Source organism: Myotis brandtii, unplaced genomic scaffold, assembly GCF_000412655.1.
Source record: "Myotis brandtii unplaced genomic scaffold, ASM41265v1 scaffold345, whole genome shotgun sequence".
NCBI lineage: Eukaryota > Metazoa > Chordata > Mammalia > Chiroptera > Vespertilionidae > Myotis > Myotis brandtii.
Window position 1 is genome coordinate 2067996 of NW_005363283.1, and position 9578 is coordinate 2077573.

Below are 9578 nucleotides of genomic sequence, written 5' to 3' on the forward strand. Positions count from 1 at the left end.
GTCAGTCCCTCTTTGTTCATTTTAGTGCTTTTAAGACTGTGCCCCGGGGGCCTGTAGGTGCATAAGAAATTTCCATTACCAGGCAACTTACCTCTTAATGGCCACCACTTAGCTATACAAACACCTGGCAGAAGCTCTAAAATGAGTTTTCTTTGTCTTGCCTTTTTGAGTGTGGTCACTTTGCTGGACAGGGCACTCAGCTGTAATTTCAATGGGCCCAAGGGGGTCCAAATTGAGGCTCTAGTATCCTCTAGTCTAAGTAACTGCCTGGACTGGACATGCTGATGGGATAACAATGTGCTGTTCTTGAGGTTACCTATAAAATGATTTGAATGATTTTTAACATCTATATTTGCCTTAGACTGAATGTTCTATGTTTGTCCCCATATCCTAGTACCTGACACATAGTAAATGCTTAATAAATATTTAATCAATGAATGAATCTTCTGGAAGTATACATAGGTGATCATATTTTTAGATATAAGGGAGGAAAGAATTCAGAGAGCTGTAGTGGCAGAGTGGGTGGTGGAAGGTATAAGAGCAGAAAGGAAACCAGCCAAATTCACTAGGCAGTAAAGGACTCTAGGAGGTGGATTTGTATAGGATTTGTTCTGCCAGCTACCATTGGTCCAGATGAAGAGGTGAAGTCTTGAGGCCTAGGGATATAATGCAGAGAAAAACTCAGCATCATGAGGTGGCAACTTTCCCAAGGAGGAAGCCAATGCAGGGAAGAAAGGATAAGTTCCAGAGGCCTGAGCAAGCACCCTGGTAGGGAAACAGTCCTGGTGTACACAGAAGCTGGATACTGGCAATTAGAACTTTGGCTCAGGGTAGCTGGCAACAGGAAGCTAATACACAGGCCCAGATGAACTCATGAACAGAAGTCACCAATTCACATACCCAGAATATGGATCCTAAGCACAGAACTCTGGGGTCTGAGCAGCAGGTTTGGAGTAGCAGCAAAATTTGAGTCAATATTGTTGTAAGAAAGAGGCTGTGCATCCTGTCTAAGGCCAGAACTAGGCTCCAAGTGTTGGCAGGATGGAACCCCCAAGTGGAAACTGACTTGACTGTGGGAAAGTTTACAAACTAATGGCGGGGAGCCAGGTAGCTTCCGACAACAGAGAATGATGGGATTAAAATGTATGCCTGAACTATTCCAACCTCCTTGGCATGGTCACATTCATTTCTATTTATTCCTATACATTTACTTTTGCTCTTCTTTTTTCTTCTTTATGTCAATTTCATCTATTACTTCCATTATTATTATTATTATTATTATTATTATTACTGCTATTATTAAATAGGTAATATATGATTACTTTTTATATTCATTTATATAAGATTCTGACTTTAACATTATTACTCTGAAATTCAGCTCAAGACCAATATATTTTAAGAATTTTTTTTTTTACCCTGACCCCATTCTGATGTTTTAATGTGTCTCCTTGGAAATTCTGATTCTGTTTCTTCTTCTTCTTTTCTGTCCCATCGATATCATCTCAAGTATGGTCACTTTGTAAACTTTCTAGAATTTCATTTACACCCATTGAAAGATTTGAAGGATAGTATCTATTTCCTTAGTAATCTCCATTATCAATTCATTCATCGAAAGCACATATTGAGTACTTTTTCTGTACTAAATGTTGTTTAATATACAGATTAATTGCTTTCAAAAGGAGAAGCTGCTGATCAGTACAGAAAATATATTTATTGTGAGATATCTTTTTTTAAAAAAAAGAATTAAAGAGTAAAGTAGTTAATATTGTGAATGCTGATTAAGCAACCAAACTCAGTCCAATTTTATGGTAGGACTAATAGTTGGTAACCTAACTGGATTGGCCGTTTGCCAGCTTTTTTATACCTGTTCCACTGACAGGGAAGTTAGCTGTTCTTGCTAAAGGTCATCATTATTGCAGGCTGCTCTATTTTATTGCTCCTAACCTGGGAGTATTCCCTTTAACAGGTTCAATTTTCATAAATTCTTTTCTGCTCCTTGGAACAGCCATAATTTAGTGCCTCCAATTAAATGAGGAGGCTAAAATTTCATACATAGTTAACTGCACCTTCAATCAGTATTTGGTGCCTAGAAAAAAGTTCCCAATGGACATTTGCCCCTACAAGTCATGCTGCACTGAAAAACTGGTGCCTGTCTGTAGACTGTTTCTCCTTCAAATGTTCAAGTTAAGCAATGATATCTGTTGGACAAGTGGAGAATGTTTCTAAGAAAATTAGCATTCAATGCTACTCTAGGGTATCTGACAGAGAGATGGAAGTGACTTTAACTTCCTTCAGGTAGATGAGTCAATGGTTATATTATCTACTGTTCAACTCATGCTAAAAGAGTGAGGGTCCCCAAGAAGCTATCTATTCTCTTCCAATAGGTTTTAACTGTTTGGAAGAAGCAGTTCATCAGCACAGCTGCTGACAGGACCTCGCCAATAATGGATTATTCAGATATGGCAACTCCCCCTATGTACTACTTCAAACCCCTGGGAAGAAATATTTTCAAAGGTTCACACAGACCTCTGACCATTGTGGGAAAGGGACAAAACCCTGGCTGGGAATTCAAGAGGTCTGGGCTCTGGGAAAATCTCTGCCATCAACTCCTTATGTGAGCTCGAACATGGTCCTTCCAAAATCCTGTCTCTGTTTCTCCCTCTCTAGGACTCTAAACTTTGCCATTTACCTCTACAAACAGCAAGAGGTCTAATAACAAGTCCACACAATTGCTCATAGTTGCATTATTCATAATAGTGTAAAAATGGAAATAACCCAAATGCTCATCAATTGGTGAATGGATAAACAAAATGCAGTATTCCCACACAATGGAACAACATGGATGAAGCTTGACTACATCATGCTAACTCTAAGAAGAGATACACAAAAGACCACATATTATATCATCCCATTTATATTAAATGGACAGAATAGTAAAATTAATAGGGGCAAAGTAGATTAGTGGTCAGTAGGAGCTGGTGAGGAGGTTGGCAAGTACAGGTTCCCTTTTGGGGATGATGACAATGTTCTGGAATTGGATGGTAGTAATGGTTGCATGACTTTGTGAATATACTATTAAAAGCCACTGAATTATACACTTTAAAGTAAAAGAATCACCAGAGTAGCTTGTTGAAAATATGGATTCCAGTCCTCTCCCTTATAGTCCGGCAATCAGAAAGTCAGAGGTGGGTACTGAATAATCTATATATTTAACAAATGGAGAGGTAACTCTAATTGCCAGATAAGTTTATTTTTTAAAAAAACTGTTGTAATGACCTTTTCCTAAGGGTTCTTCCAGTTCTCTATAACTTCTTTGTTATACGTAATACTCATTGTTAATCCATGCGCCATGTGCTGTGTCATTGAATCAATGTACCAGACAACCCCCTAGAGAGTTAGAGGTGGGTGGTATAGACAGTCCTTGTCCTAGTGTAACTTACATGTAGTACTTTGGATGCAGGGGATGATTCTAAATGCCTTTTAAATTTTAATTAACATTCTATTAAACAAAAATACAGTCATGTTCCACTTCATGATGGGGATACTTTCTGAGAAATGTGTCATTAAGTGATTTCATCATTGATTGAATATCATAGAGTGCACTTACACAAATCTAGATGGTATATCTGACTATACACCTAGGTTGTATATATAATCTTAAGGGACCACCATTGTATATGTGCTCCATCATTGACCAAAATAACATTATGAGGTGCATAACTATACTATAAAGAGAGAGCTCAGCCCTAGCTGGTTTGGCTCAGTGGACAGAGCGTCGGCCTGCAGACTGGGGGGTCCCAGGTTCGATTCCAGTCAAGGGAACATGCCTGGGTTGCAGGCTCAATCTCCAGTAGGAGGCATGCCGGCTGATCAATGATTCTCTCTCATCATTGATGTTTCTATCTCTCTCTCCCTCTCCCTTCCTCTCTGAAATCAATAAAAATATATTTTAGGAGAGAGAGAGAGAGAGAGAGAGAGAGAGAGCAGCCTGGTTGGGCTTGGTTCAGTGGTTGAGCATTGACCTATGAGCCAGGAGGTCACAGTTCAATTCCCGGTAGGGGCTCATGCCTGGGTTGCAGGTTCGATCCCCAGTGTGGGGCGTGCAGGAGGCAGCCAATTGACGATTCTCTCTCACCATTGATGTTTCTAACTCTCTCTCCATTCCTTTCTGAAATCAATAAAAATATATTAATAAAAGAGAGAGAGAGCCCAGCACACCTACTTAATAAAATCATTTTAGGTGGAAAAAAATCAGGGTATCAAACTGTGGCTTTCAACCAAATTACCCTCCTCAGTTCTAGTCCTGCAGAGCCCATGGATGTCTTTCAGAATCCCTATGGTTTGGTTAAATTGATAACTAGAGAGACTTGATGGTCTTTTGGGGAGTTCAGTCATATGAAAGGCTCCACACTGAGGCATTATTTCTGTGGCAGCTCTAGTTCATGGCAACACAGAAGGCTGAATACATTCAAAGTTTGAGGGAAAGCCTTTCTAACTCATAGATGGGTGGGTGGGGGTTCACAGCAGATGACTCTCTTGGCACAGGAAAAACGTTGCTTCTCACACTATCAGTGGCAGTCACAAAGCCTTGAAAATTCTGAGGTTGGCCTTGAGAAAAAAATGAAACAACTGCATAATGGTAGGATTGAAATTTCAGAAATAGCGCCACATTAACTAATGCTTAATGTTTGGAGACAAATTGTCTGGAAGATGCTAATGTTTTTTAATGCAATAGAAAATTATGTATTCTCAACCAATAATAGGCACTCAGTAAATTTTTAGAATTTAATTGAGAAAAAATAAACGATAGAACAGGCTTGATAAAGAGGGGGAGGGCACCTAAAGAGTTCACAGAATTTAAGTATTCTTAGCTAATTCTCCTGTTGCCCATCTTCTCTACATCTCAAGAGCTCTAATGGTCTTCAAAGGGGCCTCTGCAGAACAAGAGAAGTGAGGTTAGAGGAGGAGGAGAAAATGATGTAAACAAATAATTCATTTTTCTTGCAAAAATATTTCTGCTTTACATAGAGCTAACCAAGAATATCCTTTAAAAAAAATCTAGAGTGCTGGAAGGCTCATGAAGATCTTCTGGTTCTAGCCCTTGTGCCTCTTGACAGAACTAGGTAGGGCAAACCTGGAACAGGATTATCTAGGGACTTCCATTCATCTGGTTGGTTGCAGCAGGGATTCACACTTATTTCTCCCCCTCTTTCTTCTCCCTCTATTCCCCTCTTCCTCTTCCCTTTACTTGCTCTACCTCTTATTTCCCTGCCTCAGGACCTGATATAGATTCTAAGGAACCAGAGATAATGATTTTAGATCCTGGCTCACTGTCATCTCTCCAATCCTACTCCTGTGTTAATTATTGGTGATTTCAATACCAATGTAGATGAACCTTCCAACACCCTGGCCTCTCAGTTCTCGACCCCTTCCCTTTTTCCACTAGCCTTGTTCTCTACCCATCCTCAGCCAGTCACTACACTAGCTCATTCATTGCCAATAACTGCAACCCCTACAGCTGGAGTTTTATGTATTCTATTCTCTTTTGGTCACTTTCGATCTCTCTGGATCACTTCCTTTAATACCCTATCTCCAAGTGTCCCTTCAACTGTAGCATTACTCCTACAAACTTTTCATTATCTCTCTCCTACCTGATGTCTTCTCTTCGCCCTTGAATTTCATGGTCAAGCATTTTAATTGCTTTCTGTATATATCCTCAAATCCTTTGCTCCACTCTCACTTTGCTAAGCAAGACCACAACCTACTTTATAACTGTACTTGTATGATCATACATGACTAGGAACAACCCCACAGTGATGGTTGCTGGTCTTACTTTAAATTCACAGCCATGATACTCAAGTCGATCTTTATTTTTGCTCAGCAGCCATACACTACTTGCCAGGTCCTTATAATGTGCCATTTTCCAAAATGACTATTTCATACCTCTCCTCATTCCCTAAACCTCCACCTCCTCCTCTCCATCTTCATTCTCAGCTGATAACCGTGCTTCCTCTTCACTGAGAAAATGCAACCAATCAGAACAGTTTCCTTAGACTCCTGTCATGGCATCTACTTGCCTGTCTTCCCTCCTGTTAATTTTATAAACTGTTTGTGATAAATGTAATCTGCAATTCTTACTTCTCATCTTATTTGACTTAGTAACAGATTATTTACAGAGCTGAGTATTCCCTTCTCCTATAAATGCTTTAATCACTTAGCAATCAGGGATCCCAAACTCCTAGTTTTTCTCCTCACTCTCTGACTGCTCCTCCTCAGTCTCCTTTGCTGACTCCTCTTCATATCCCCAATCTCTAAATACTGGAGTTGCCTGGGACTTCTTCTCCATCTGCACCCAGGGTCAGTCCTGGGACTTCTCTATCTACATCCATTCCCTTGGCAATCTCTGCCAGTCTCTTAGCTTTAAATACAATCTACATGTTGATAACTCCCACATTTATATCTCCAACCTAGACGTGATCATTCTGTATAAAAAATGCAACCTTCCTATATCTCCAGCATTGCCAGTTGCACTTCATAGGTTGTATTTTGTTTGTATTTTAGCATGTAGCAACATTTAAGGAACTATGTGATTTTTAGAGATGTTTGTTTTAAGATTTTCCCTATTAGAATTAGCTCCATTGAGACAGAATTATTTTCTGTGTTAATGCTCAAGATGGTACCTTCTATGTAGTAGATTCTATTAAATCAGAATTTCCAGACGAACAGTCCTGGCAATTGGTATATCTTACATGAACCCAAGGTAATTAATGTTTACCAGGGAAGTTGAGGGAGTTCTGGCTTAATCGAACCTTCTATTAATTGTCCCCTCTTTATTTATCTGACTTAATTTTTTTCATTCTCTATCCTGCTCATATTGCTCTACCACACTAGTCTTTTTTAAAAAATTGAGGTATAATTCATATAATGTTATATCAGTTTCAGGTGTTCAATATAATGATTTGATATTTGTATATAGGGTTGGGCAAAAGTAGGTTTACAATGGTGAGTACACAAAACACAGTTTATTATTGTGTTACTAATTATTGTTTGTTTTTATACAAACAACTGTAAACTGCCTAGCCAATGTGGCTCAGTGGTTGAACATTGGCCCATGAACCAGAAGGTCATGGTTTGATTACTGGTCAGGGCACATACCTGGGTTACAGGCTCGACCCCCAGTAGGGAGTGTACAGGAGGCAGAAGATCAATGATTCTCTCTCATCATTGATGTTTCTATCTCTCTCTCTCTCCCTCTCTGAAATCAATAAAAATATTTTTTAAAAAGCAATATTATTATTAAAAGGCAGCACAAGATGTTTTTGAAAAAGGGAAAAAACAACTGTAAACCTACCTTTGCCCCACCCTGTATATTAAAAAATTATCACATAATTCATCAGCATACAAATTTACAAAAACATTTCTTTCTCTTGATGGGGACTTTAAAACTCTGCCACACTGGTCTTTTTGTAGTTCCTATGTAACATGATGAACATCTTCCAACCCCAGGGCCTTTGCACTTTATTTTCTCTCTGTTGGGAATCTTTTCTGCAAAACTTGTCAGTTTATTCAGGACAATAATTTAGTTAAGCAGTTTAGTTAAGTTTATTCAGAGCTAATAAATATTCAGGTTTATGCTTAAAAGACCCCTTGAGAGGTCTTTCCTGCTCCCATTATTCTCCATTCCCTACTTACTTTACTTTTCGTCATAGCACTTATCACTACCTTGAATTAGGTAATATTTTTATTTTTTGTCTGTGTAGCTTGCAATGTAAAAATAATAATATAATAGCTAACATTTGCTATCTTCCAGATAATAAGAATTTTGCATATAATAATTTTTTCAATCGTCAGAGTAACTCTCACATTATTATTATTACTATACTCATTTTAGAGATGTGGAGACTGAGGCATAGAGGGGTTAAGTAGTTAACACCTAGAGAATTAAGATACCAAGAGCAGAATTGTTACCAAAGACAGGACATGCCAGGGTAATGAATATTTCATACTCCATGTAGTCCATTGGCTTTCAAACTTTTTTTTTTAACCACTTGAAGCTCTTTCTCAAAAGCAATCTCTTCTGGAAGCCTACTACAGCAAGCATGAAAACAGAGGCTTCACTGTTGGGAGCTAAGGTGGAAGGTTGTATGGAGCCCAGGTGAGTCCACACACTTAAGAAGTGTGGAAGGCCCCTAACCCAGTGGTTGGCAAACTGCGGCTCATGAGTCACATGCGGCTCTTTGGCCCCTTGAGTGTGGCTCTTCCACAGAATACCGACTTCTGCGTATGGGCCACGAAGGTTCAATCTCACTGTATGTGCGTGCCCGCACGTGGTATTTTGTGGAAGAGACACACTCAAGGGGCCAAAGAGCCGCATGTGGCTTGCGAGCCGCGGTTTGCCGACCACGGTTCTAGACCAACAATTTTCAACCTTTTTCATTTCATAGTATACATAAACCAATTACTAAAATCCTGCAGTACACATATATATATAGCTGATCTGACAAAAATATAAGTATAATTTTGATTCATTCACACCAGATGGCTATTGTTGTGTTGGCTGTCATTTTTTTTCATTTGACAATCTATGGGAAAAGAGGTAAGTGCCCCACACAGTTTGAAAATCACTGTTCTAGACTATGGTTTGGTTTAGTATCTCTTGTGTGAATTTTCTTAAAATGTGGCTGAGTCCCCTAGTGTATTTGATAAAATGCAGATTCCTAAGCCTGATTCTGGACCTTCCAAAATAATATGCAAGAGTGGCTGCCCCTGCGCGCTCTGCTAGGTGGTGGGTGTCCAATCACAGATGACCCCAGGGATGGGCCAGTGGCTGTGAGTCTGTAGACTCCAGCATCGGAGGCCTTTCTCAGTCCAGCACTGTAGCCAGCCTCGATATGGATTCCACCAAAAGCTTAGGACAAAACAACAACTCAGACACCTATGTGGAATTTCGAATAAGATATGTCGGTGCCATTGAGAAACTGAAACTCTCTGAAGGAAAAAGTCTTGAAGGGCCACTGGACCTGATAAATTATATAGATGCTGCCCAGCAAGGTGGAAAGTTGCCTTTCGTTCCCCTGGAGAAAGAATTTATTATGGGAATTTCCTAGTGCGATATAAATGTATCCACATCAGATCAATATGATGTGTTGCACAGGCAAGCCCTCTACCTGATCATCCAGATGGTGTGCTATGACCATGGCCTGGGGGCAGGGAAAAGCCTACTGGCTCTGAAGACCACCTATGCCAGCAATGAAGAGTTTAGCCTGTGGGTGTACAAGTGCAGCAGCCTGGAACAAGCACAAGCCATCTGCAAAGTTCTGTCCTCCGCTTTTGAGTCCTGTTGACAGCTGAGAAGGCATGAGTCTGCCACCAAACGGAGTCGGCATCACGCGAAGGAAAGTTCGGCTGTTTTCTAAACAGTTGTTTTCAATCTGCAATGCTAGACTAGCATGAAAATATGAAGTGACGCCTTGTTCTAGATTTTCTGGGGGAAAAATGCAACGTATAAAACATTGGCCATTTGTTTTTCTATTAAAATGTGTCTTAACAGTGAGTTAATTCAATGAAGTTATGATTGG

The 9578-nt window shown here is 39.7% G+C and overlaps 1 pseudogene; it reads left to right on the top strand.

The window, feature by feature from the left end:
- The window catches only part of LOC102254699, a 33649-nt pseudogene extending 24287 nt beyond the window's left edge, over window positions 1-9362 (top strand).
- The last annotated feature ends 216 nt before the right edge of the window (window positions 9363-9578 follow it).